Source organism: Pongo abelii, chromosome 22 (assembly GCF_028885655.2).
Source record: "Pongo abelii isolate AG06213 chromosome 22, NHGRI_mPonAbe1-v2.0_pri, whole genome shotgun sequence".
Classification (NCBI taxonomy): Eukaryota; Metazoa; Chordata; class Mammalia; order Primates; family Hominidae; genus Pongo; species Pongo abelii.
The window spans coordinates 12,870,950-12,895,757 of record NC_072007.2 but is presented as its reverse complement, the minus strand read 5'-3'; positions in this window follow the sequence as shown (position 1 = coordinate 12,895,757).

Here is a 24,808-nt window from a genome sequence, read left to right as displayed (position 1 = left end):
AAAAACATATATCAGCGAAGATTTAGAGAATAGAGAACATGTATACAATTTCTGAAGGAATGTATAATTAGTTCAGCCACTGTGGAAAGCAGGTTGGGGATTTCTTAAAGAACGGAGAGTTGAACTACCATTCAACCCAGTAACCCCATTACTGGGTATATACCCGAAAGAAAATAAATATCCTACCAAAAAGACACATGTAGTCATAGTTTTTATCACAGCAGTATTCACAATCACAAAGACATAGACTTAACCCAGGCGTCCAGCAGTGGTGGTATGGATAAAGACTCATGAAATACTATACAGCCATAAAAAACTCCAAATTATGCCATTTGAAGCAACATGGATGCATTGTTTCCAGCAAACTAATGCAAAAGCAAAAAACAAAATACCGCATGTTCTCTCTCATAAGTGGGAGCTAAATGCTAGGTACACATAGTCATAATACAGAGGGGCGGGAGGGGCCGGGACTGGTGGCTCACACTTGTAATCCCAACAATTTGGGAGGCCAAGGTGAGCGGATCACCTGAGGTCAGGAGTTTGAGACCGGCCTGGCCAACGTGGTGAAACCCCGCCTCTAATGAAAACACAAAAATTAACTGGGCATGTTGGCTGGCGCCTGTAATCCCAGCTACTCGCGGGTCTGAGGCGGAGAGTCACTTGAACCCTGGGGGCGGAGGTTGTAGTGAGCCGAGATCGCGTCACATCACTCCAGCCTGGGCGACGGAGCAAAACTCTGTCTCAAAAACAAACAAACAAACAAACAAAAAACAAAGAGGGAAGAGGGAGGGAATACAGATCGATTAAAACTACCGATTGGTTAGTGTCCTCTCTACCTTGGTAATGAATTCATTCATTTAATTCATAATTCATTCATTCAATTCATAATTCAGTTCCCCCTGAGGAAAAAATATTCACTTGTCATTAAAATCTCTCTGCGTCTTATTGATTTCAGATAGAAGTTAAATTTCACCTTAATAATAGAAACAAAAGAACTACTTAAACTGACAAAAACTAATAAAGGTTTGCTCAAATTTACTGACAGAGTCATGGGTACTTCATATAATGTAACATTCTACCAGTTTTAAGTAAAATAAATAAGGAAACAATCTTAATTCCATCGCCTACCGGGAGGGACGTGCCCCCGCTCCCAGGTGAGTGGGACCCTGCGCTCTGGGCGCGTTGCGCCGCGGCCTCTGGCACCTCTTGTTGGCAGCTTCGCCATTGCAGGCACAAGGCAGGCATTGGGGGGCGGGCAGCTGGCCAGGCCCAGGCGATTCCTTTGCCAGGGGCTGGGCAGGTGCGGAGAGGGGCGGAGCTGTGCTGCCCTAGGTGAGGGAGCCTCCCGCTCTGGACGGTTCGCCGCCCCTGCCCCAGGAGGGCGCTGCAGGAGCTGGGTGGGGAAGGGGAGGGACGAGGGGACGCAGGCCAGGCCAGGTGGCCTCTTAGACCTGGGTGATGCAGGAGGGGCTGTGGGAGACCAGAGAGGATCCGGAGCAGAAACCGGGAACTGATACCTCTGGCTGAATATCTGTCCTCTTGCAGAAGATTGAAAGTCAGTTATTTCATTAAAGTTTAATTTTATTATAAAAATAACAACTATTAAAAATTCCCTGTAGCCACTGGAATGATGAATTTTGGTGCAGTTTCAGCATAACAATCTTTGGAGTTTTAGATATTCTAATTATTCAAATTGTGGCCATGTTTCAAAATATATGCCGTATATTTTTATGGCACCCGTCCCTGTGTCCCGCATCCTCCTCTGTGTCCCTGCTGGCTCAGGAAACGAGCTTCTTCCTCCTTCCGCAGACTCGGATCAGGCTGTCCTCCCTCCGGCGCCTGAGGTGATCATGGGGACAGCCTGACCTCGAATAGCCTGAGAACGCCCGGCCTGTGCCCTGTGCTCAGCGTGGTGTCCTGGCTCGTGCCCCTCAGCCCCGCACAAAGCAGTGCGACAGGTGTGGAAGAAGCCAAAACCAGGCAGCGGTGAGCGGATGGATGCTCCAGGGATGTGGGGCTGCTGTCAGTCAAGAACCCATTGCCAAATTCCATGGCATAATTTTGGATATTTTTCCCTTATATTATTGTGGAAGGCTTTCAGACTTACACAGTTTGAGATTTTTTAAAAAATATAGTATAAACTACAATTCTGACATATATTTTACATGTTGATAGCAAGTCTTCATATCGTTTTTTGTTAAAGGGGGCTATTCCGTCTTCATAAGTTGGCCTTTGCACCCTTGTTGAAGATCATTTTGACCATATATACAAGGCTTTTGTGGAGAGGGGTATCTCTATTATTTACTATGTCTACATGTCTTGATTTAATACATTTCTTTTTAGATTTTCTCCTTTTTACTTTTTGAGACAGGTTCTCTGTCATCGAGGCTGAGGTGCACTGGTGCGACCATGGCTCACTGCAGCCTTGCTCTCCCAGGCTTAAACAATCCTCTCACCTCAGCAACTAGAATAGCTGAGACTACAGGTTCATGTCACATTGCCAGATTAATTTTAATTTTAATTTTTTTTTTGTAGTGATGGGTGTTCTCACTATGATGCCCAGTGTGGTTTGAACTCCTGGGTTCAAGCAATCCTCCTACCTCAGCCTCACAAAGTGCTGAGGTTACACATATAAGCCATCGAACCTGGCCTCAAAATACCACATTTGAAAAGAGTTCAACAGCACTGCAATTAGTTTTTGATTTAAAAATTGTGAGGGCTCCACACTTGACATTCTTTTGCAAGATTAATTGGCTATTTTCAGTCTTGAGATTTCATAGGTTTTAGAATTTTGTATTTCTCCAAGTAAATATTGTTATGATTTATATAGCTATTGTATATAAACTGTTGTTGATTTCATTAGTACAGACTTAAGAATATTGTTATCTAATTTATGAATATGGGATATCTTTTCAATTGTCTAATCTATAAATATAGACTATCTTCCCCATTCTTTGTGACTTTCCTTCAACAACATCTTGCAACTTCTAGTATACTAGTATTACATTTCTTTTTTTGTTTATTCCAAAGTATATTCTTCTTAATGCTATTTTCAATGGAATTTTAAGAACTTGGATTGTACATTGTAGTGAAGAGAAACACACTTAATATTGTATTCTGCAATTTTGCTAAATGCAACTATCAGTTCTAACAGGTATTGTTTTCAGCATATAGGATTTTTTGTATATAACATCATATCATAAGTAATAGGTAATTTTACTTCTTCCTTTAGAATGTGGATCTTTTCTTTTTTTCATTGCCTAGTTGTTTTGCCAGGACATTCACTGTTATTTTTGAATAGATGTGGCAACAGTGAATATCTTGCCTTATTATTAATCTTAGAGGATAAACTTTTGACACTTCAGAATTCAGTATAATATTAGTGGTGATTTTTTTTGTTTTTTGTTTTTGTTGTTGTTTTTTGTTTTTTTGAGCTAGAATCTTGCTCTGTCACCCAGGCTGGAGAGCAGTGGCATGATCTGGGCTCACTGCAACCTCCACCTCCTGAGTTCAAGCTATTCTCATCCCTCAGCCTCCCTGATAGCTGGGACTACAGGCACACACCACAAAGTCCAGCTAATATTAATATTTTTTTGTAGAGACAGGGATTCACCATGTTGGTCAGGCTGGTCTGGAACTCCTGACCTAAAATCATCCACCCACCTCAGCCACCCAAACTGCTGGGACTATAGGCATAAGTTGTTGAACCCAGTTGGTGATGAGTTATTTACATATCTTTTGTTATGTTACTTTCCTTTTATTTCTAGTTTATTGAGTTTTTTTATCTTGAAAAGATGATTAATATTGTCAATTGACTTTTCTGCATTATTTGAGATGACTGTGTGATTTATATCTTTTCCTCTGTTATTTTGATATATTAAATTGATTGATTTAAACTCTCATTCCAATATGGTCAAATAGGAAGAACTTTGGTCTGCTGCTCCCAGTGTGATCAATTCAAGATTTCTGTATTTCCAACTGAGGTACCTGATTCATCTCACTGGGACTGGTTGGACAGTGAGTTCATACCATGGAGTGTGAACTGAAGCAGGGCAGGGCATCAACTCACCCAGGAAGTGCAAGGGATTTGGGGATTTTCCTCTCCTAGCCAAGGGAAGGCAAGATAGACTGTACCTGGAAAAACAGGACACCCTCGCCCAAATACTGCACTTTTCATACAGTCTTAACACCTGGCAGACCAGGAGATTCTCTCCTGTGCCTGGTTCATTGGGTCTCACACCCATAGAGCCTTGCTCACTGCTAGCACAGCAGTCTAAGATTAACCTTCATGCTGCAGCTGAGCAAGTGGAGGTGAATCTGCAATTTTTGAGGCTTGAGTAGGTAAACAAAGTGGCCAGGAAGCTTGAACAGGATAGAGCCACTCACAGCTCAGCAACGCCTACTGCATTAATAAACTCGACTTCTGTGGGCAGGGCATAGCTGAATAAAAGGCAGCAGAAACTTCTGCAGACTTAAACGTCCCATCTGACAGCTGTGAAGAGAGCAGTGGTTCTCCTGGCATGGTGCTTGAGCTCTGAGAATGGACATACTGCCTCCTCAAGTGGGTCCCTGAACCCAATGTAGCCTAACTGGGAGACACCTCCTAGTAAGGGCCAACAGACACCTCATACAGGCGGGAGACTCTCTTCAATGAAGCATCCAAGGAAGGATCAAGCAGCAATATTTGCTGTTCTGCAGCCTCCTCTGTTGATACCCAAGCAAACAGGGTGTGGAGTGGACCTCCAGCCAACTCCAACAGACCTGCAGCTGAGGGACCTGACTGTTAGAAGGAAAACTAACAAACAGAAAGGAATAGCATCAGCATAAACAAAAAGGACATCCACACCAAAACTTCATCTGTAGGTTACCAACATCAAAGACCAAAGATAGATAAAACCACAAAGATTAGAAGAAACCCGAGCAGAAAAGCTGAAAATCCTGAAAACCAGACCACCTCTTTTCCTCCAAAGGATTGCAGCTCCTCACCAGCAACGGAACAAAGCTGGAGGGAGAATGACTTTGACGAGTTGACAGAAGGAGGTGTCAGAAGGCTGGTAATAACAAACTTCTCTGAGCTGAAGGAGTATGTTCGAACACATCATAAGGAAGCCAAAAACCTTGAAAAAAGGTCAGACAATGGCTAACTAGAATAAACAGTGTAGAAAATACCTTAAATGACTTTATGGAGCCGATAACCATGGCACAAGAACTTTGTGACATATGCACAAGCTGATTCAATAGCTGATTCAATCCAGTAGAAGAAAGGATATCAGTGATTGAAGATCAGATTAATAAAATAAAGTGAGAAGACAAGTTTAGAGTAAAAAGAGTGAAAAGAAATGAACAAAGCCTCCAGGAAAAATGGGACTATGTGGAAACACCAAATCTACGTTTGTTTGGTGTACCTAAACGTGACAGAGATAATGGAACCAAGTTGGAAAACACTGCTTAGGATATTATTCAGGAGAATTTTCCCAACGTAGCAAGGCAGGCCAACATTCAAATTCAGGAAATACAGAGAACACCACAAAGACACTTCTGGATAAGAGCAACCCCAAGATACTAATTGTCAGATTCACCAGGGTTGAAATGAAGGAAAAAATGTTAAGGGCAGCCAGAGAGAAAGGTCGGGTTACCCATAAGGGGAAACCCATCAGACTAACAGCAGACCTCTCAGCAGAAACCCTAGAAGCCAGAAGAGATTGGGGTCAATATTCAACATTCTTAAATAAAAGAATTTTCAGCCCAGAATTTCACATCCAGCTAAACTAAGCTTCATAAGTGAAGGAGAAATAAAATCCTTTAGAGACAAGCAAATGCTGAGAGATTTTGACACCCCCTGTCCTGCCTTAAAAGAGCTCCTGAGGGAAGCACTCAGCATGTAAAGGAACTACTGGTACCAGTCACTGCAAAAAATATGCCAAATTGTTAAGACCATCAATACGATGAAGAAGCTGCATCAATTAATGGGAAAAACAGTGAGATAACATAACAATGACAGGATTAAATTCACACATAACAATATTGACCTTAAATGTAAATGGGATAAATGCCTCAATAAAAAGTCATAGACTGTGAAATTGGATAAAACATCAAGACCCATCAGTGTGCTGTATTCAGGAGACCAATCTCACATGCAGAGACACACATAGGCTCAAAATAAAGGTATGGAGGAAGATCGACCAAGCAAATGGAAAGGAATACAAATTAACAATTAAAGAAAAGCAGGGGTTGCAATCCTAGTCTCTGATAAAACAGAATTTAAACCAACAAAGATCAAAAGACACAAAGAAGGCCACTAAATAATGGTAAAAGGATCAATTCAGCAAGAAGAGCTAACTACCCTAAATATATATGCACCCAATACAGGAGCACCCAGATTCATAAAGTAAGTCCTTAGATACCTACAAACAGACTTAGACTCCCACACAATAATAATGGGAGAATTTAATACTCCATTGTCAATATTAGACAGATCAACAAGACAGAAGGTTAACAAGGATATCCAGGATTTGAACTCAGCTCTGCACCAAGTGGACCTAATAGAAATCTACAGAAATCTCCACCCCATATCAACAAAATAAACATTCTTCTCCGCACCACATCGCACTTATTCTAAAATTGATCACATAATTGGAAATAAGCACTCCTCATTAAATGTAAAAGAACAGATATCACAACAAACTGTCTCTCATATCACAGTGTAATCAAATTAGAACTTAGCGTTAAGAAACTCACTCAAAACGGCACAAATACATGGAAACAGAACAACCTGCTCCTGAATGGCTACTGGATAAATAACAAAATGAAGGCAAAAATAAAGATGTTCTTTGAAACCAGTGAGAACAAAGACAAAAAACAGCAGATCTCTGGGACACATCTAAAGCAGTGTGTAGAGGGAAATTTATAGCACTAAATGCCCACAAGAGAAAGGAGGAAAGATCTAAAATCGACAGCCACACATCACAATTAAAAGAACTAGAGAAACAAGAGCAAACAAACTCAAAAGTGAGCAAAAGGCAAGAAAGATCAAGCAGAACTAAAGGAGATAGAGACACAAAAAACCCTTTAAAATTATGAATTTAGGAGCCGATTTTTTGAGAAGATCCACAAAATTGATAGACCACTAGCAAGACTAATAAAGAAGAAAAAAGACAAGAATCAAATAGACACAATAAAAAAATGATAAATGTTATATCATCACGGATCTCACAGAAATACAAACTACCATCAGAGAATACTATAAACTCCTCTACACAAATAAACTAGAAAATCTAGAAGAAATGGATAAATTCCTGGACACATACTCCCTCCCAAGATTAAATCAGGAAGAATTTGAATCACCGAATAGACCAATAACGGGCTCTGAAATTGAGGCAATAATTAATAGCATACCAACAAAAAAATATCCAGGACAAGATGGATTCACAGCTGAATCCTACCAGAGGTACAAAAAGGAGCTGGTACCATACCATTTCTTCTGAAACTATTCCAATCAATAGAAAAAGAGGAAATCCTCCCTAATTCATTTTATAGGACCAGTATCATCCTGATACCAAACCCTTGCAGACACAAAACAAAAAAAGAGAACTGTAGAACAATATCGTTGATGAAAATCAATGTGCAAATCCTCAATAAAATACTGGCAAATGGAATCCAGCAGCACATCAAAAAGCTTATCCACCACTATCAAGTAGTCTTCATCCCTGGAATGCAAGGCTTGTGCAACATACACTAATTAATAAATGTAATCCATCAAATAAACAGAATCTATGACAAAAACCACATGAGTATCTCCATAGATATAGAAAAGGCCCTTGACAAAATTCAACAGTCTTTCCTGCTGAAAACTCTCAATAAACTACATATTGATGAAATGTATCTCAAAATAATAAGAGCTATTTATGACAAACCCACAGCCACTATCATACTAAATCCGTAAAACTGGAAACATTCCCTTTCAAAACTGACTCCAGACAAGAATGCCCTCTCTCACCTCTCTTATTCAAAATAGTGTTGGAAATTCTGGCCAGAGCAATCAGGCAAGAGAAAGAAACAAATGTATTCAATTAGGAAGTCAAATTATTTCTGTTTGCAGATGACATGATTGTATATTTAGAAAACCTCATCGTCTCAGCCCAAAATCTCCTTAAGCCGATAAGCAACCTTACTAGTCTCAGGATAAGAAATCGATATGCGAAAACCACAAGCATTTCTATACACCAATAACAGACAAACAGAGATCCAAATCATGAGTGAGCTCCCATTGACAATTGCTACAAAGAGAATAAAATACCTTGGAATACATCTTACAAGGGATGTGAAGGACTTCTTCAAGGAAAACTACAAATCACTGCTCAATGAAATAAAAGAGGACACAAACAAATGGAAGGACATTCCATGCTCGTGGATAGAAATAATCAATATTGTGAAAATGGTCATACTGCCCTAGGTAAATTACAGATTCAATGCCATCCCTATCAAGCTACCAATGACTTTATTCACAGAATTAGAAAATACTACTTTAAAGTTCATATGGAACCAGAAAAGAGCCCACTTTGCCAAGACAATCTAAGCAGAAAGAACAAAGCTGGAGTCATCACACTACCTGACTTCAATCTATACTAAAAGGCTACAGTAACCAAATAGCATGGTACTGATATCAAAACAGATCCATAGACCAATGGAACAGAACAGAGGCCTCAGAAATAACACCACACATCTACAACCATCTGATCTTTGACAAACCTGACAAAAACAAGCAATGGAGAAAGGATTCCCTATTTAATAAATGGTGCTGGGAAAACTGGCTAGCCCTAGATAGAAAGCTGAAACTGGATCCCTTCTTTACACCTTATACACAAATTAATTCAACAGGGAATAAAGACTTAAATGGTAGTCCTAAGACCGTAAAAACCTTAGAACAATTTCTAAACTACACCATTCAGGACATAAGCATGGGCAAAGATTTCATGACTAAAACAACAAAAGCAATGGCAACAAAAGCCAGAATAGACAAATCAGATCTAATTAAAGTAAAGCGCTTCTGCACAGCAAAGAAACTACCAACAGTGTGAACAGACAATCTACAGAATGGGAGAAAATTGTTGGCAATCTATCCATCTGACAAAGGGCTAATATCCAGAATCTACAAAAAACTTAAACAAATTAACAAGAAAAAAACACCATCAAAAAGCGGGCAAAGGATATGGACAGACACTTCTCAAAAGAAGACATCTATGCAGCCAACAGACACATGAGAAAATGCTCATCATCACTGGTCATCAGAGAAATGCAAATCAAAACCACAATGAGATAAAATCTCATGTGAGTTAGAATGGCGATTATTTGAAAGTCAGGAAACAACAGATGCTGGAGAGGATGTAGAAAAATAGGCAGGCTTTTACACTGTTGGTGGGATTGTAAATTAGTTCCTCCATTGTGGAAGACAGTGTGGCCATTCCTCCAGGATCTAGAACTAGAAATACCATCTGACCCAGTGATTCTATTACTGGGTATATACTCAAAGGATTATAAATCATGCCACTATAAAGACACATGCACACGTATGCTTATTGCAACACTATTCCCAATAGCAAAGACTTGGAACCAACCCAAATGTCTATCAATGATAGAACTGATTAAGAAAATGCAGCACGCATAAACCATGGAATAGTACGCAGCCATAAAAACGGATGAGTTTTTGTCCTTTGCGGGGACTTGGATGAAGCTGGAAACCATCATTTTCAGCAAACTATCAAAAGGACAGATAACCAAACACCATATGTTCTCAATCATAGGTGGGAATTTACCAATGAGAACACTTGGACACAAGGCAGGTAACATCACACAACGGGGCCTGTCAGGGGCTGGAGGGTTAGAGGAGAGATAGCAGTAGGAGAAATATCTAATGTAAATGATGAGTTGATGGGTGAAGCAAAACAACATGGCATCTGTAAACCTATGTAAAAAACCTGCACGTTGTTCACATGTACCCTAGAACTTAAAGTATAATAAAAAAAAAATAGATTGATTTACATGTGTTGAACAATACTTACATTGGAGAGATAACTCCTTCTTCGTCGTGGTGTATAATCCTTGCAATATGTTATTGAATTTGGTGTTCTAATGTTCTGAGGAGAATTTTTACATCAATAGTCAACAGGAAAATTGATTTGTACTTGTATTTTTTTTCCTTAGTGTCTTTGTGGGGTTCAGTGTTGTGTTAATGCTGGGCTCATAAAATAAGTTGGAAATTGTTTTCTCTTTTTCATTTTTCTGAAGTAGTTTAAGAAGGGTTGGTGTTAACCCTGCTTTAACATTTTGGAAAAAAGAAATTTAATGAAGTGATCTGGGCCTGGGCTTTTTGAGGGGAGGTTGTTGTTACTACTTATATGCCTATTCAGATTTTTTATGGTTTATTTTTAGTATAATCTATATTTCTAGACATTTGTCTGTTTCTCTTAGCTTATCACATTTTTTGGCATATACTTGGAATTAAACTTTTATAATCTCTTCTTTTCCTACTTTTATGGCATCAGTAGTAATAGCTCCTCTTTTATTTCTGAATTTAATTATTTGAGATATCTTCTTTTTTCTTTTAATCTAACTGTCAGTTTTCTTAATCTTTTCAATAAAACCAAAGTTTAATTGATTTTTCTATGGCTTTTAATTGTTATTTATTTATAACTGCTGAAATTTTTATTCTTTACTTATGTTTGGTTACATTTACTAGTTGATTTAGATACATTTTTTTAAATGTACACATTTACTACTACAATTGAATACAAGCTATAGATGTATTCAATAATTTTGTTATGCTTTCTCTCCAGTTATGTTGAAATTTTCACTGTGATTTCTTCTTTAACCCATAATGCTGTTTAGGAGCATGTTACTTGATTTTAATGTATTTGTAAATTTTTAAATTTTTCTTCTGGTATTCACTTCTAGTTCCATTCCATTTTAATTGTAAATGATACTTCGTATGATTTTAATTTTCTTGAATTTATTTCTTTGTGGTCTGATTTGTGATATAGTCTCAAGAATGTTCCATGTGCGCACCAGAAGCATCTGCATTCTGTTGTTGAGAAGATCGTTTCTAAAAGTCTGTTGGATTTGGTTGAATCACTCCTTGCTCAATCCTCTGTCTTCATTTGGTCGACCAGGTTGTCCTCTCCATTATTAAAGTCTCCTATCATTTTGGTGGTGGTCTCTATTCCTCCCTTCATTTTTATTTATAATTTTGTTTTTTACACAGACGAAGTGTTGCTATCTTGCCCAGGTTAGTCTCAACTCCTGGGCTCAAACCATCCTCCTGCTTCAGCCCCCACCAAGATGCAGGGATTACAAGAAGGTGTGAGCCACTGTACTCAGCCTATTTCTCCTTTTAATTCTTTCATTATTTGTGTTATGTGTTTGGAATAGTTGCTGATACATGTGCATATTTTGATTATGATATCTTCTTGGAGATTTATCTTTATTGTATAATGTCCTTGTTTGTCTTTATGACAGTTTTTTGCTTAAAGTCTAATCATCTAATGTAAATGTGACCAACTTTGTTCTATTTTGGTTGCTATTTAGGATGATTTGGTTACCATATAGAATATAATTTTCCATTCCTGCACTTTCAATCCATGTTTATCATTAAATAAACAGCATTTATTTGATTTTATATTTTTAGTTTTATAAACAATTTATAAAAAGAATTTATTTGATTTTATATTTTTATTTTTTCAGTGACCTTGTGTCTGTTATTGGAGAATTTAACATTGTTATATATAAGTTATTATTTGAAGTTAAGGAGTTACTACTGCCATTTTGTGAATTATATTGTGTTTCTTTTGTAGTTTTTTTTTATTTATTTTATTTCTCACTGTCTTCCTTTTGTCTAATTAATTTTTGTACTAATATGTTTTTATTTCTTTTTCTTTTGTATACATTCTACATGTATTTTCTTTGTGATTACTATGCAGATTTCATGAAATATCTCAAAGTTATAAAAATCTAGTTTAATCTGATGTTATCTCCAGTAGCATATAAAAACTCCAGTCTTTTACGTGACTGTCTTTCCCAACACACACATTGTTCTTGATGTCACAAATTAGGCCTTTTTTTATGATGTATTCTTTAACATACACATAAAATATTTTTGTACATTTTGTGTCAAATTCTATAAAGGAATTAAAATTACTTACCAACATCACAATAATACAGGATGCTATATTTCTCTATATATTTGCTTTGCAACTGAGCTTTATAGTATTGTATGGCTTTTTTGGTACTCTAATTTTTTAATCTCAAAGGACTTTCCAGCACTTCTTGAAGAACAAACCTAGTGGTCATAACCTCCTTCAGCTTCACTTTATCTGAAAAAATCTTAATTTCACCTTCATGTTTCAATGAGAGTTTTGCCATATATAATGTCCTTGGTTGGTAATTTTTCTCTTTTTTTTTTGAAATTGAGTATATCATCCCACACTTTGAACTGCAAAATATCTTTAAAGACATCTGTTGATAGTATTAGTGGGCCTAAATTTATGTGTTTAATCTTTTTTCTCTTGAAATTTTTGAAGTTTTTTCTATGAGATATTTAACACTTTTATATTGTGTCTCACTTTGGTTTTCTTTAAATTTATGCTGGTCAAAGTCCACTAAAGTTCTTGAGTGTGTTTGTCGATTTCTTTTTTCATATTTGAGCAGTTTTTGTCCGTTAATTTTGTTTATTTATTTATTTGTTTTGAGATGAATTCTCACTCTGTTGCCTAGACTAGAGTGCAGTGGTGTGATCTCAGCTCATTGCAACCTCTGCCACCCGGGTTAGAGTGATTCTCTTGCCTCAGCCTCCCAAGGAGCTGGGACCAAATGTGAGTGCCACCAGGCTTGGCTAAATTTTGTATTTTTTTTTTTTTTAGTAGAAATGGGATTTCACTATATTGCTAGGTGGATCTTGAACTCTTGACCTCAAGTAATCCACCTGCCTTGGCCTCCCAAACTGCTGGGATTACAGGTATGAGACACCGTGCATGACCTGCCTTTCGTATTTTTAATAACACACTTGGGACCTGTTATTTATTTCTTCTTGCCTATTTCTCCCTTTTGAAACAGCAATGTCTGTCCTTTGCCTTTCCCACCGTTGTATTTCAAAAACACACAACATGTTAGATTTCATAGATCCACAGCTAAAGAAAAACTTGCATTAGAATGAATTATACCTTGACTTTCACCCATATGAGGTTTGGACAAGACTTTGAAGTTAGATTTTAAAGTTGATTCTGGAGAGAGTTTAGAATTACAGAATCTAGTAGATGGAATGATTGTATTTTGTGTGGAATTAAAAATAAATTGGGAACATAAGGCATGGTTTTCATGTTTTTGTTTCCCTTAAAACTTTATGTTGAAAATTAATCCCCAAAGCAGCAGTATTGGGAGATGTGGTTTTTCGGGATGTGTTTATGTCAGGAGTGCTCTATCCTCATAAATAGACTACTGCTCTTATTAAAACGTTTGATGAAGAAAGTTTGGTCAATTACACATTATAACTTCTCTCCACCTCACATTAATTCCTAGAGTGAAAAAACTGACCAATGGATTGTCTACTTATCTCCAGTCATTCACCTTTTTATAAAACTTAACCTAACACTGTAACAAGTGTGCAGATACAAAAGTTCATAAGTCATTTTCCATGATCTTGTGTAATTTAAGAGAAGATATAACAATAAACTAAAACTTCCAGGACACATGGCACTTATAACTGTTCAGGAAATGTGAAGATAATAAAGGTACTAAAAGAGGGGCTTCAGTGGCATCATTGCATGTTTGATGTTTATGGGAAATGAAGGAAAGAGCAGGCTGGGGGGATGATTCACATAGGGTTGCTAGGGATGACTCAGGACTCTTTGATTGAGGTAACAATGATGGTCGGCACTGAGGAGAGTGGTGGTCTTTGTTGACATAATCACAGAGATTTTCTAAGAAGAGATTTTGTTTGTTGTCCTGTTTGTTTTTCCAGATATGCATTTACTTTTCTGATAAAGGACACATCTTCAAATAGTAGTGCTATAAAAGTGCTTTTTATTCCATAGAATTGGAATCTCTGTCATGTTCCTTCCTGTCTTCTGGATTTTTGCCTGTTTTTTGGGTTGCAGGCCCAGGTACTGTGACCAGAGCAACAGTAATTAGGCCTTTATCTACATAGTGATGCTCCTACCATGACAAACTTGTTCTCTACCGACATAGATTGGGAAGATGTTCTCTACAGTGGCCTCAAATAGAAGCCTGCTGTCTATCTTAACATGATAATGAGCAGCTTCTTCCCATGCACCACCTGCTCTTTGAATATACTACAAGCCATGGCCATTAATCCCAGAACCTACTGGTTGGTGAATTTCAAACTCACTCATTTTAGTTATACATTATGTGTTTTCTTCCTCTCATGGATTCTCAACTTCTGTATTAGTAGTGACTGGCTTTACCCCACTAAAGCTAAATCAAATGCAACCTGGGCAAGAATTATTTTTCTTATTTACTCATCTATTACCAAATTCACTCTTTTAATTAATATAACGCTTGGGATAACATTTTCTTTTATTCGTCCATAAATGTGCTTCATATGGATATATCACACATGGTGTATAATTTGACACAGTGTTAATATAGTTTTGATCCATTTAGATGTTTGCATGTTTATTTTATCTCAATGTTTGTTCTCAGGAAGAGTATTTTTCTCCATAAACTAAATTTTCAGGAAATTTTAAATGCATTTTACTGAGGTAAATATACTCAGTTCACATTGCTTTTGTGTATTAAGGCACATTTTTCCTCAATCCTGAAAATAACTTTTGAAATATATGTAATTTTAAATTTACATGTCTTTCCCTCAGAACTTTGAAGACCATAATCTACTGGATTCTTGATCTTATTCACATATGGAGAAATAGGTTTGTTTTCATTGCTTCATAATTAATTTGAATTTTATCTTAGATGGCTTTATGTGATTTTCTCTATTTTGGTATTATGCTTTTAACTATTGTTTTTCTTTTAATAGGTAGGCCTTTAAGCTATTATAATTAATTATTTTAATAATTATATTTTTTATTCCTTATTTGACATTCACTCCATTTTATTTATTTAAACTGGGACTTAAACTATATGATTTATTCTAGATTTTTATGTATTTTAATTTTTCATATTATTTATTTGTTTATCCCTATTGGGACTCCTAAATATTCACTTCATCCTACCTTCTAATTCATAATTCCTTTTTTCATTTATGTAATTTTTCTATTTATTCTATCCTTTACGTTGAAAATTTTTTTACATTTAAAATTTTTACCTAATTGTTTTCATAATATACTTTATTTTTTTCTTACTTTTAAACTTTTCCTCTGCTATATTTAATCATTATAACTACTTATATTATTTCTACACTATATATACAATTTTGAGATTTATTAAGAGCTAATGGTACAGCCGTGTTTTGATTAGTATTTTGTTACTGAATAACTTTGATCTTGATGACTTTTACTTTGTATATCTTAAAAAGAATAGTAGATTTCATTTTGTTATAAATGACCGACCTCAAATGATGGGGTCGTTGAAGATTCTGTGTCGAGGTATTTTATTCCACTGAAAAGATATCCGTAATGTGAACAATGCTCCCATTGCAGACACCTGAAATGATTAAGTCAATGTCTTTATCTAAATTGTCCTGATTAAAACACAGGGTGTACATATGAACCAGAAACTAATATGAGGATTGGTGTTAATTCCCAAATCAACCAAAGAGGAGAAATACCACCTCCACTAACTACTCTAACCTATTTTTTCTAAACTTTTGAAAATGTAAGGATTCTTGTTTTAGATAGCATAGTCAGATCCAAATACTCCTGCATCTATGCTGCTGTGACATTATACTCACCAATCAGACATGTTCAATTCTAACAACCTGTGCTTTCCTTATTAGCAATTCCGAAAGGTAGCATCAACTTCTAGTCTAATTTTGATTCTACAGCTGTACTTCTTTATTCTTTCCTGAAAAATTATTTGTGGAGTTAGATGCTTTTGAAGTTTCTCAGCATATATGGTTATTTCAGGTTGAAAAGATAAGATTATCTAAATTTTTGCCAGAAATTCTGATACCCACATTATATCTTTGAAATAATTGGTTGTCACACTCCTGCTGACATGTACATTTAGGAAAAGTATATAAATGTCAGTGCTTTGCAGTGTCTGAGGGGTTGAAATAAATAATACCGGACATCTTGAACACTGAGTCTCACATGTAGATTTTCATTCCCATTCCCAGCACTTAGATTCAGGGGCACCTTCCTGAGGGGCTTTTGGTGGAGGCTTTCTTCAGAAACTTTTGTTCAGATCCCTGTTTCTGGAGAAGAAATGGAACTTTGATAATAATTTTTATACATTCTTTTGAATACTCCATGCTTTTTACTCTTGCTCATGAATTCTCCTCTATGCTCTCCTGCCCCTTTTCTTACAAAATTGCAGGCCTGTTTTTAATGAGGGGCCACCTCGGCAGTGAGACAGTGCCCCATGTTTGTGCTGATCCATCTGACCCTTTCCTGGTGCTTCTCCATGAGGAAAAAATGGAACAATGAGGAGTCGGTGCTTCATCTGATTTTGTTTGTTGCTTACCACAATCACAGAAAGGAAGACAAAAAGGCTTAACAATTACTTTGATGTGGGCCTCTTGATTTAATTTCCAACTCTGATATCAAGCAGTTTAGCTCTTCCCAGCTCAGCTCAGCTCTTGAAATTTCAAGAAAGAAATTCTGTTTTTATTGGTCTAACTTTTGTGTCATTTATATAGAAAAAATGGTAATAAAATTGCATCATATATTTAAAAATTGAATGCCTTCTGTTTTGCCATTTTACTGAGGAGAAAATTTGTGTAGCCTATTGGAATCTTTAACGGTGAAACTCCAAGTACTAATATTTGGAAAAATTAAGGAATCAAAATCCAACTATTTCTCATAGCATTTCTTTTTTTGTAAAATTTCTATTTTATTGTTTGTAATTTAAAAACTTCTGTAGAGTATAAAATAGTTTAAAATTTTCAAAGTTAATACAAAATTAATTTTAGAATTTCTGTTTGCATAACCGATTGTTGTAAGTAGCTAATATTAATAAATTTTAATCATCAACTATTATCTAAGCTGCACATTAAAAACTGTGTTAATATTTGCTGCTGCCTAAAATATAATACAAATTTATGTAATCTAAGTTACTAAAAATTACATAATTTTGCATAGTAACATACACACATATAAATAATGAACATACACAAGTCATTTTTTTTCTATTTCTTACTTACATTTTCTGTTTCATATTTGTATCAGAACAAAGTGTTTATGTCCTACTATCATAAATGGGTGTTTGCCTATTTTGCATTTTATTATGTTAAATAATCAGACATATGCTTAGATTCCCCTAGGTTAAATTTTTTATATAATTGTTATTCACATAAATAATCCAGAAATTATTTAAAGTTTTTAAAAAATTTCCAGTGCCCTCACTGTACATAATATAATTCTATTTGTCAAAGTGTTAGTGCCGTTTGCATGATATAAAACAACATTTTAGTGGTATCGACTAAATACATTACTGTAGGCATAGCTTACTTTTTCATTATTATGTAATTTTGGTTGTGCTATGCTGTTTTTCTAAAAGTGCTTGCAAATCAGTTCCAGGCCACAAAGCTTTGTCTTCAACCAAATAAGAATGTCTCAGAGACCCACAGAAATAACTGCCCCAAGTACTCTTATAAACAGGCTTTGATAGAATGACCTGTATAACTTTGAGACACTATCACTGGACTAAGTTATTTCTCTAATTCTAGCAGAGAAGCATATGTGCTTACAAGATAGAGTAAAACAAATATTAGTAAAATAGGAATAAATGAACTGATGATGGATGATAATAGGTTTTGTTTGGAATGTGAACATAAAACATTACTGCATTATTTCCTTGATATCTAAACATGAGTTAATGAGAGCTGTTGTTACATGTTATACACCCTTTAGAAGGCTTGTGTTTTTTGTTCTTATCTATATTCATAGTTTTCTGTATTTGTGATTTACAATCTCAGCGCTTTTCATAATTATAGCTATATTTGTAGTTGCATACAATTGAGTTGCATAGTTGTAGTCAGTAGTCAGGGGATGGGCAAGGAGATGCAAACATTTCCAGAGTGTTATTACCTTCTGTTTCAGTGGAAGTTCTTGAGGTTTCATTGCCACCTGGCACTCATCTTTCATGAGCTCCTTTGTGTTTCTGAGGCCTTTGTCATACACCTAGGGTGTGGGTTTGCCTGGAAGCCAGCATCTAAGTGTAGAAAACAGGGTTTTCCATGACCCAGTCATTGAATAGACTCTTCATCTACTTCTGCTGTTGAGAAAACATTGTTTCTTCTTCAGGAATTTCCACCTTCTTTATCAAGGACATCGTATCATTCTTCAGGGTCACAGAATGCTCTACAGCCTACTTCCTTGTATCCACAATGGAGGAGATCAGTTGCACCTGAATTCAAGGAAGATTCGAGAGGGGTTACAGTTGCAGAATTCCAAGCACCCTCACTCTGACTGTGATGATGTTAGAAAGACACATGGGGAACTGCCACAAGGGAGGCACTTTGCAGGGAGGCCTCAACCCCAGGTCACACCCCTGCAGGAGGGCTCTTCTCCTTGTAACACTCACTTAACCACTTACAGAAAGGCAACAATTAGAAAATTTAAATGAGGACCAAAATACTAACTCTAACCAGTTTATTATCTCAAAGAATTGGAAAAACAAATTTTTCCAATAATAGGGGATTAGAAGAGTAAACAAGGTATGCGTCTTCATTGGAGCTACTTATATGTATTAAAAATGAGATGTACAAATAATTTTTTTATGACATGGAGAAGTGCTTATGAGAAGATATACCATTAAACATATTAATTAAAGGCATACATTAAAAGGTATAACCAAACTTATACACTAGAGCTTAAAATTTAAAATGTGCAGAAAAATGACTGAGAGGAAATATGCCGAATTATAAGAATTGAGGTGTTTCTTATAGGAATCAGGATCCTGTGAGAAATTGAATTGCCTTATTGATTCTCTTGTACTTTTATAGTTTCCAAAAGTTCTACAGAGAGTGTAATGTAGGACCTTAGTCAGGAATAAGCATCTCTTTCAATAAGCAGGAGTGAAGTTCAAAGGAAGGGTGTGGTATGGGTCTGTGTGCTTCTTTTAATATCTAATTTTTTCCACGTAGTGCTTCAGAAAGGAGAAGGCAATTTAAACAACTTAACCCCATCATCAAGAGGGTGTTACTTAAGTACATTATGGGAGGTCATAGATAAACAACCAGGCAGCCACTAAGCATCAGAAAGTCCGTGATGTCTATTGGCCTGTGAGATGGTCTGCATTTCCTTGAAGGAAAAAAAGCAGGTTTTAAAACACTAGAACCAAGTCAAATCCTAAGTTTAAATAGAAATATTAGAAAGGCTTATGCATAAGAAAAAGATTCAGAGTATTCAATGGTTAATTCTAGCTATTACTGAGTAATTTAAATTTACCTATAATTTTTTAAATTTTAAGGCCAGGTGTGGTGACTCATGCCTGTAATCCCAGCACTTTGGGAGGCCGAGGTGGGTGAATCACTTGAGACCAGGAGTTTGACAGCAGTATGGGCGCCATGGCAAAACCCCATATCCACCAAAACCACAAAAATTACCCAATTGGTGGTGTCTACTTGTAGTCCCAGATATTTCGGAGGCTGATGCATGAGAATCACTTGACCCTAGGAGGTAGAGGTTGCAATAACCCAAGATCTCACCACTGCACTCCAGCCTGGGTGACAGAGCAAGACCTTGTTTCAAAAAAAAAAAAAAATTATCTTAATTAGGAATCAAATAAGTTAATTAAATGTCAACTTACACTCAATTTACTTTTTAAACATTTCAAGAATTGATATTCTAATTTTGTGTCAGTACCTTATAAGAATCAATAAAATTATTTTTAAAATCCAAGCAATTTTAAAGCTTTTATTTCATTAGACTCCCTGGCAAGAAAGCCTTGGGAGGTTAGAAAATTTGGAGAATGTAGAGGGAAGTTTGGGAAAAGTAGAGGAATGTATGGAGGGCAGAAGGAGTGAACATCAGGGAAACCCTCCCCTAGCTCAGTCTTCAGATGAGCTGGTGGACTTCCCCAATCAGCCTGGGTCACCTTTGCCAATGACCACATCTTGTCTTCTGATTGAATGCTCCTTTCAAGAAGCTGGTGTCTAGAAATCTTTTCTCAATTTTAGTGTCTTTTGTTATTCAGAGGTTGAAAAGCAAGCCTCCACCTAAAGTGCCAGTCCTGGGGCCTTGGTGAGACCCTCTGCTGAGGAGAACCTCCACTTGACATGGGGGTTCTTATTTTATACAAAATGAGGACACCAGGGAGCAGGCAAGGAGCAGTAAACCAAATCTTAAGCAAGAACCAAACTCTTGGGGGAGTTTGTTTCTTTCTGCCACATAGTGCACAAGTTTTAGAGAGATTATAGGGGTGAAGAATAATAAAATATTTTATTTTTCAATATCTTGCATGGTTGTCCAGGTTGGAGTGCAGTAGCATGATCATAGCTCACTGCAGCCTAGAATCCCTGGGCTCAAGTGATCCTCTGCCTCAAACTCCCACATAGCTGGGACTACAGTTGGAAACCATCACACCTGGCCAAACTTTTTTAATGTTTAAATGTTTTTGTATAAATAGAGCCTCACTATGTTGACGAGGCTGGTATCAAATTCCTGGCCTCAAGCAATTCTATCTTCTCAGCCTATCAATATAACAGGAATACAGGTATGAACCACTCTCCCTGGTCAGGCCCTTTTTAATGTTTTATTCTCCCAAATTCTTCTCAGAAAAGTCAACATGCACCAAGTATCAGCTGAGATTTGACTTTCAACCCTGAGCTGAAATCAGTTGCAAAGCTCTCCATTCCAAACAAGGGACAAATGCAGAAAGAAATGGTGAGAGGGAGCAGCTTGATTCTGGCCATGCTAATTGGGCACCTATTATGTGCTGAGAAGACCCATAGAGCTCTTTCCAAGCTCCAGCAGCAGCGGACAACCATGGTGTAGAAGGCATAGCACAGAGGAGGGAGGCTTAGCAAGCGGAGCACCCCTCCATGGAGTATTGACATTCAGCCAATTATTTCCATCAATGCTGCTTTCTTTCTGCCCAAGGGAATAATTTTGGGTTGTCAGGAGCATCACACTAAATGTTCTGAAAACTAGTAGAAGGTATGAGAGGTTGCACTAAACCCTTATGAGCAAGAAAATGTATTCAAACTTCTTTGATTTGGTTAAAACAAACCTTTACTAAAAGGCAGCACAGAGTAAAGATTGCCTGTGGGAATTTAAAAACATCTCAGAAAACCACTCCTTTCTCAGTTTAGGAAGAAAGGCTAAAGGCTTGTGTGGGATAATAAGAAAAAAGCATATTTATGTAATACTTCTTTGAGTTTCTATTGCTCTTAACCACCTTTGCTACATAATTATTCCAAAATATTTCTCTTATTTACACACCGTACTGTTCAAAAGTACCTCACTGATACTGTAACCTCCAACTAATCCACCCCATTGTCCCTGACCACCACAGAGGCCTATTATCCTCTGCTTTTTACTGTCACTCTCCCCAGCCCAGTAAACTCATTTCTGCATAAACCTTCCTGCATAAACCTTCTGGGTATCTGCCGTTTTTTATCTGCACCCTCTGCTGAGTTTATTTTGTCTTCACCCATCCCAAACCCATCCATACTTCCAGTGCATTACCAGGGGTAATTATCTCATCCACCCATCCTGATTTTTAAACTTACCTTCCTGCCCCTACCCTCTCTCCACTCTGAACAAGCTTTTACTAGGTTCTTGGTAAGTTTTGGAGTTCAGAAAATCTGATAGTGTGAGTTTGCCGAAGTAAAGATAATGCCTTAATAATTTTCACTTTAATTGCCCTTTGCACAGTGTTTTGCACATAATTTAACACAATAAATCCTCCCTGGGTAAATGCATAAATCTTTGCAATGCCGTAATTCACTCCCTTAGAGTTTGGCTCTTTTTCCATACAACCATCCAGAGTCCTGTCTAACCAGAGTGAAAATGCTTGTGGTGGTTACCTATCATGGCTGAGAATTCCCCATATGTATGGGGCACCTGGCTCCTTCTCAGGGACTGCCTCTTTCTGGCAGACATCCCTGCTGAGAATGAAAATAAATGCTGTCTATGCCAACTCCCTAGGACAAGTATCGGTTTCATATAGACTAGTTTTCAAAATGAGGAAACAGCATGCACACAAGTACTTTATTCTCACTCTTTGGTCCTAAGGTTTATTAACAAGGTGAAATTATACAGAAGAATAAATTAGTTTAGATGAAAAAATCAAAAAAATAGGTAACTGAGGAAGAAATTGAAAATGCAATAAAAATAGAAGATGTTCAGGAATTCAATGTTACTGGTGCATAGAAATGCTACTAATTTTTGTGCGTTGGTTTTGTGTCCTAAAACTTTACTTGCTTATCCCTTCCTGGAGGCTCTCCGGTTTTCTCCAGAAGGAGTTTTGGAGAGGCTTTAGCATTCGCTATGTAGAAACTCATATTGCAAATAAAGGGAGAGAATTCAACTTTTTTTTTTTCTATTTGGATGCTTTTTTTTTTCTATTATCTGATTGCTCTGGCTAGGACTATTAAATCTAATTAAATTGTGTTTCAGAGATTTTTGTACATTTTCAAATGCCTGTAATTAGTTTTATATCGTCCCCGTATAAAGGAATATGTAGCTGTTTTATTTATTTATTTTATTATTGATGCACATTTGATTTGTTTTCAGTTTGAAAAGTGGCAAATAATGCTGCTTGAGCACATCAAAAAGCTTATCCAACATGATCAAGTGGGCTTCATCCCTGGGATGCAAGGCTGCTTCAACATACACAAATCAATAAACGTAATCCAGCATATAAACAGAACCAAAGACAAAAACCACATGATTATCTCAATAGATGAAGGAAAGGCCTTTGACAAAATTCAACAACATTCGTGCTAAAAATTCTCAATAAATTAGGTATTGATGGTACGTATCTCAAAATAATAAGAGCTATCTATGACCAACCCACAACCAATATCATACAGAATGGGCAAAAACTGGAAGCATTCCCTTTGAAAACTGGCACAAGACAAGGATGCTCTCTCTCACAACTCCTATTCAACATAGTGTTAGAAGTTCTGGCCAGGGAAATCAGGCAGGAGAAGGAAATAAAGGGTATTCAATTAGGGAAAGAGGAAGTCAAATTGTCCCTGTTTGCAGATGACGTGATTGTATATCTAGAAAACCCTATTGTCTCAGCCAAAAATCTCCTTAAGCTGATAAGCAACTTCAGCAAAGTCTCAGGATACAAAATCAATGTACAAAAATCACAAGCATTCTTATACACCAATAACAGGCAAACAGAGAGCCGAATCATGAATGAATTCCCATTCACAATTTCTTCAAAGAGAATAAAATACCTAGGAATCCAACTTACAAGGGATGTGAAGGACCGATTCAAGGAGAACTACAAACCACTGCTCAATGAAATAAAAGAGGATACAAACAAATGGAAGAGCATTCCATTCTCATTAGTAGGAAAAATCAATATCATGAAAATGGCCATATTGCCCAAGGTAATTGATAGATTCAATGCCATCCCCATCAAGCTAACAATGATTTTCTTCACAGAATTGGAAAAAACTACTTTAAAGTTCATATGGAACCAAAAAAGAGCCTGCATTGCCAAGTTAATCCTACGTCAAAAGAACAAAGCTGGAGGCATCACGCTACCTGACTTCAAACTATACTACAAGGCTACAGTAACCAAAACAACATGGCAATGATACTAAAACAGAGATATAGACCAATGGGACAGAACAGAGCCCTCAGAAATAATGCTGCATATCTACAACTATCTGATCTTTGACAAACCTGAGAAAAACAAGCAATGGGGAAAGGATTCCCTATTTAATAAATGATGCTGGGAAAACTGGCTAGCCATATGTAGAAAGCTGAAAATGGATCCCTTCCTTACACCTTATACAAAAATTAATTCAAGATGGATTAAAGACTTAAACGTTAGATCTAAAACCACAAAAACCCTAGAAGAAAACCTAGGCATTACCCTTCAGGGCATAGGCGTCGGCAAGTACTTCATATCTAAAAGACCAAAAGCAATGGCAACAAAAGTGAAAAGTGACAAATGAGATCTAATTAAACTAAAGAGCTTCTGCACAGCAAAAGAAACTACCAGCAGAGTGAATAGGAAACCTACAGAATGGGGGGAAAATTTTCCAATCTACTCATCTGACAAAAGGCTAATATCCAGAATCTACAATGAACTCAAACAAATTGACAAGAAAAACCCAAACAACCCCATCAAAAAGTGGGCAAAGGACATGAACAGACACTTCTCAAAAGAAAACATTTATTCAGCCAAAAGACATATGAAAAAATGCTCATCATCACTGGCCATCAGAGAAATGCAAATCAAAACGACAATGAGATACCATCTCACAGAAGTTAGGATGGTGATCAGTAAAAAGTCAGGAAACAACAAGTGCTGGAGAGGATGTGGAGAAATAGGAACACTTTTACACTGTTGGTGGGACCGTAAACGAGTTCAACCATTGTGGAAGTCAGTGTGGCGATTCCTCAGGGATCTAGAACTAGAAATACCATTTGACCCAGCCATCCCATTACTGGATATATACCCAAAGGATTACAAAACATGCTGCTATAAA